Raw genomic sequence first — 6,000 nt, forward strand, 5'->3', positions numbered from 1 at the left:
CTTGAGTGACATTCTGTAGATTTTCTTCAGGTTTGTTCAGCTGAACAGTTGTCTTTGGCATCATTTCAAAAGTTGTCTTCTGAGAAGCTCCATGGGTTGGGAAAAGATTTCGGTCTTACACTATAACCACCCTTTCGATGCCACATGCTGATCAAGATTTTCTTAGTTACATGGTCTGTGAATGTCAGTGAACCTCAGGCCTCTGCTGTGAGCTTTTCAGATCTTTCATTAAATTTAAATCTCCTTGAAGCATTGATTGTGTCATATGGCTTTCATTATCATAAGCACACTGATGATATTCAGATTCGTGGTTCATGTTAACCTTTCCTACTGAGGTCAGTAACAGTATCTCTGAGCATCTAACAGCTGTCTCCCCATGGATGTCTCATAATTTTTTGACGTTAAACACAGGCAGTAGGAGGCTCTGTTAATTGGGTCTGACAGTTTCTGTTCTTCTTTCAGTTTGAATTTCATGGAATCTGCTCAGTACCTTTAGCTGGAAACTTGGGTCTTACTCCTAACAATAATTTGTCATTTACTGCTCTGATTTTTTTCTACCAAAAAAATGTCATTATTTAACATCTTATACATTTGCCTGTACTTAATCATTACATGAATAAAAACACCTGCCTGTATGCTTGTGGATTTGTGTTTAGAGTTCATCTTTATTCAAAAAATATTTGTCATGTCAGCATATGCATAGTCTTCTGTTTGTAGCATATCTTATACTGGCAGTATCTCTCCCCATAGTGGCAGTATCTCTCCTTATACTGGATCTGCCAAGGCCAGTAGGTAGCGTGTGTTTAGTCAGAATGTTTATGAGCTTGGGCACAGTGCCCTCGTAGTGCACAGGGCACTTGTCTTCTGGGCTGGAACATGTTTGGCCAGCTTGGAATACGGGCAAAGGAGCCACTCAGAGACAATTGTTTTTATAATTTAACTAAATTGATTCTGTGAGCATGAAAGAAGAGTGCATGGTCTGCTGCCTACTTCCCAGTAGGGGCTTTTGCTCTCAAGTAGGGTATTAAATAAAACAGAACAGTCATTCTCTGATGGTCCTTGAAGTGATTAGAGGAATATTGTTGTGTCTGACCAGAAGCTACTCTCCTTTCATTTTCTCTGTTTTAAAAAGGTCCCAGTTGGCATGCCAGAGTTAAAATGTTGTCCTCATCTAGGCAAAAAACAGCTTGCAGTTTTTTTTCGTTTTAAAACCAGAAACAACACAAATATAACCTTCAGCCTGTAAGGAAAAAAATCAACAATTTACAAAGACTTTGAAGGTCTGGAGATGGAGTGTATCACTGTATTTAATGTATGTAATAATGGTGAATGGCAGGTAAACAGTGTGTGAATTTTTTGGTATTGTAGGACTTGTGTGTCCTTTTCAATGGTGAGACACAAGAGAGACATAGGACAGAAATTTTACTTATGGTAACAGATGCAGTAAGTTCTTTACAGTCAATATTGTGCTGTCCTGCACCTACTCAACTCTCTCAGAAGAGAGAGTTCAGCTCTCAGTGCAGAGTTGCCCCTCTCCAAGCAGCTTCCCAAGAGTGAGCAAAGTAAAACACAAAACCTGGAGATGTTCTAAGACCAGTGTCCTTACTGAGGCACAAATCCTAGCCCCAAGCAGCAGGTCACTGAGTGGTGTCTGGGGAATTGTGTCAGAAACACATGACAAGAACCAGTGCTTGAACTATTCTGCAAAAGATTAGTTTGTGTCGGATATGAGTGCATGGGAACAGCCACACTGCACTGTTGGGCTCTCTGCTGCCTACTGGCATCAGTAGCTTCCATACAGGTGACCACCGGCCTCCTTCATTTCTGTAGAGAGGGTGGTATCCAGCAGTGCTAACGTCCAGGATACAGGATGTCAGGGAGAAATCACCCCCAGGCAAGTTTTGTTGTGCAGATTAGGTGCTTCTTGCTGAGAGAGTGGACACATCTGTGTGCTTATCAGGTCTGCTGTCAGGCACCCCCACATGAAACTTAAGGCAGGTTGTGGCTTTCTCGAATAAACTCAGGAGTAATTGTAGTGTTTCATCTTCACATACCTTCCTGCCAGTCTGGGAACAAGAGTTCTCTGCTTGATTTAAAATGAGGTTTTCATGGAATCATAGAATCATTTTGGTTGGAAGAGACCATCAAGATCATCAAGTCCAACCATTAACCTAACACTGGCACTAAACCATGTCCTGAAAAACCTCATCTACATATCTTTTAAACACCTCCAGGGATGGTCACTCAACCACTTCCCTGGGCAGCCTGTTCCAATGCCTGACAATCCTTTCCAATAAGAAATTTTTTCCCATATCCAATCTAAACCTCCCCTCGCACAGCTTGAGGCCATTTCCTCTTGTCCTGTCACTTGCTACCTGGGAGAAGAGACCAACACCCTCCATGCTACAACCTCCTTTCAGGTAGCTGCAGAAAGTAGTAAGGTCTCCCTTCAGTGTGTCACCAGAGTGCCCCAGCTGCTATGTTATGCAGAGGCAAATGTCTCCCATTACAGCTAGGCATTTCTTATAAGCAGTCATCATTCCATGAAGCAGTACAATAAAAGTGTCTTGCCCACTGGGCAGTGAGAAGTCTTACTTTTTATGCCTTCCGCTGCTCCATGAAGAAGAAATACTTCTGACATTAAGAATCAAGAAAAAGCATTAAAAAGTAAGTATTCTACTTTATAGCACCAAAAAATGTTTCACTTTTTTTATAATTATACTTAAACAACTGGAAATCAAAAGAGTCCCTGTTCAGCAAAGTACTTTGTGGATGATAAAGGAAGAGAAAATTTGAGGAAAAAACATTATGCATATTTCACTTCTATTGTAATACAGTGTTATTTAGTTGGAAATAAATTTGATTTTTCCACTGCAGGGATGGAAAATGGCACCATGAATCTTCATCTGAAAAAAGACTGTTTCAACGTGACCTGCAAATGGAATGAAAGTCATTACAAACTGAAGGAATAGAATCAGACGTATTTTTAACAGTATTATGCTGCAGGGAAAAATAAGTTTTAACAAGCCAAATACTTTCTGGGGGAGAAGGAGAAAGATTTGGGAGAATTATGTGGGAAGTTTGATTGGCAGTTAGTTGAAGGAACAGGTAATCATAATGGGCTTATTTTCTAATATAAAAGCATTTCTGAAAGCATTACTCCCTGCAATCTGGAGAAAAATAAAAGAACAGAGAAAAATTTCCATCTCTGAGTGTGAAATCAGTAACCACAGAAAAAACTTTATCTGACCTTAAGTGCCTTTTCCTCATGTAGCTAGATTATTTGCAGACATTTTGATGGCTGGTATATTTACTTTTTTTTCTACTTTTCGGACAATGTTTCCCTTGCCTCCTAGGAATCTCAAAATAATTTATATATGTTTGGCAAGTAGAAAAATCACATCAAGACATAATAAAAACTGTCACAGTGAATGAATCTATGAATACAGATTTTGAAGTAAAAAGTACAAACAACTCTTACCATTTATTTGCTTATCTTCGGCACATTTCACTGATTAAGGTGCTACTGGCACCTCAGGCCTGGACACATCTACTAGCTTGAATCCTCAAGGGACTTTCCTGGTTTAAACACTGTTTACAAATAATTTCTGTTTTCAGTTTCTTTTGTCAGAATATTTAAGTCTCTTTCACTGAACCCCTATAAATAATGTTTGCACTTCTTCCTTTCTAAGGTCACTCCATACTGAGAGCACACAATAAGAGCAGGAACAAAGTCCCTGGGGACTATCTGGAAACAAGTGTATCTCCAAACTCGACGTGAATCAGAATGGTTTGAAGATGTTTGTTGAGAAAGTTCTTAAAATACAGTTGAAAAATTTCCTAATCCTGGTCATATTTCTCATTATGGTTGACAAAGCTTTTAAGAAGATAAGAAAAACACTAGTGTGTAAGCATAATAAAAGCATATAAAAGTATAGACCCAAATATGCTATTCCATCCTTCTGTGAAAGATCTGTTTCTGTCAAACATGAGTTTATATATCCTTTACTTTCTGTATTAGCTATACACAGCTATGTTATCTGCTCCAAACAGCTGGTGGTTTTGAACGATCTGATAAAGGAAGTAAAAACAGGTATTCCTCTTGCCCTGACTGTTTGGTGTGTCTCAATGCTCAGTGCTAGTAAACACAGTTCTTATGGGGTTGTAAAGGGTATATCAGCACAAGATCCTTGTAATGAACTGCTGAAGACAGCAAAGTATTCTTCACTGCATTTTTTTACTACCTTCATTATATGTCAGTGCATCACTGGCAGATGTATAACCTCGAGCATCACAATAAACTTAGAAAGAAAACTGAAATTAATTCGAGTCACGTGAATATTGATGTAATCTAAAATGTCATTGCCACCATTCCTATTACAACAATTTTTTGCTAAAGAGAACAGTGTATGGCCCAGACTGTGGTTCATTACTGAAACTTTTCACATTTCTTCGTTTCTGATAATATTTTCCTTAGACTTTTATTTCCTTCAGTAAAGTTTTATAGAGTAACACTTGCCACTTTACTAAAGCTAAATTCTACTTTACTAAAGCTAAATTAGAAAACCAAATCTGAAGTATATGATCTAAAATATTACACATATAAAAAATGTCAACTTAGAAAAATAATAAGCTAACCCTGAAGAGATTTTGTTTCTATAAAAAGAGGCACATAAGAGCACTTAAATTCAAGTCAAAACAGAGGTAGTTAGGACTAGTTTGGCAACTCTCGTAAGACTGACAAATCTTACGTATGGGAGCTATAAATTTGGTAAAGAAATGAATGACTGAGACCTAATTTGTTTCATTTGACTTAACCATATAAATGCGAACTACGTTTTTACCATCTTGACTACTATAATATTTTCTTTAAAAGTTGTTACCCAAAGCTACCTTAATTTGCTCATATAAAATACCTTGTGATGGATATATTCCTTTAGCATCTTTGGTCTAGGCAGGGATAGATCCTAAAAATATCCAGAATTCAAAGAGAATATAACTGAAGGAAAAAAAAAATGCATGTTTTGTGTGCATTTCCAGGAACAAATCTTTGTACGAGAACCATGGATGATATAGGGCAAATACCAGTAAATACTTAAAGCATATACAAGTTGGGTAAGGTGTCGTGTGTATGTTAGGTGTTTGGCTTTCAGACCATGATCTGAAATGTAGAGTGAGAACTTAGTATCTCTTCTCAGTGCATGGGTCAAGAGACATACTCCAGAGGAGCTTTCCAGAGAAACCCAAGCACTGACTGAAGAGGTGCTCTGATTTCTCACTAAGAAAGCTGAATAATCTCCTCCAATCTAATGGAAGCAGGAATTTCATTTCACAGAATCATGGAATCACAGAATGGCTGGGGTTGGAAGGGACCTCTGGAGACCTCTGGAGACCATCTAGTCCAACCCACCTGCTAAAGCAGGTTCATCCAGAGCAGATTGCACAGGAATGTGCCCAGTTCGGTCTTGAATGTCTCCAGGTAAGGAGACTCCACAACCTCTCTGGGCAGCCTGTCCCAGGTCTTTATGAAGTGGCTCAGTTTGACTAGGTGTCCATACAAGCAGCACCATAGAAGGCAGAACTTGTTGAGGAGCAGAGCCTTGAGGCAGAGGACTGGCAGAGGGCATCCCTCAGCCCACACAGCACCCTGCCCCTGCAAAGCACCCAGAAAGGAGCAGGGGTGTCTCCGGCACTGCATGTGGATTAGGCACAGCCACATCTACATAGATTTAATTTGCTGTGTACAGATGCTTCTGATGCCCAGGTGTCCAACTAGGACAGTTCAGCGCTTCTTGAACTCTGCATTGCCCTGTCTACTCTATGTGTTTTCGTGTGTTAGAATGTGTTTAATTAGCCCTTCCAACCAACAGTCTTTTGCTGTGTTCACAAATGCCTTGGAGATGTAACATCATCTTGAGATTGCTCAGCCTCCCCTTCAGAACACTATATCCCACCTCAAATATAGCAAATATCATTGTATCCTTCTTTTTTTAGCTACAC

General features: G+C 39.2%; 1 protein-coding gene across 1 annotated transcript in view; it reads left to right on the top strand.

Moving 5' to 3' along the window:
- MID1 (midline 1) overlaps positions 1 to 3,646 on the top strand; it is a 276,859-nt gene extending 273,213 nt beyond the window's left edge. The window contains exon 12 of the transcript XR_011740680.1: positions 2,878 to 3,646. The gene's annotated coding sequence lies outside the window, so the exon portion shown is untranslated. The remainder of the gene's footprint in view (positions 1 to 2,877) is intronic.
- The last annotated feature ends 2,354 nt before the right edge of the window (positions 3,647 to 6,000 follow it).

The sequence above is a fragment of the Patagioenas fasciata genome, chromosome 1 (assembly GCF_037038585.1).
Source record: "Patagioenas fasciata isolate bPatFas1 chromosome 1, bPatFas1.hap1, whole genome shotgun sequence".
Taxonomy (NCBI): Eukaryota; Metazoa; Chordata; class Aves; order Columbiformes; family Columbidae; genus Patagioenas; species Patagioenas fasciata.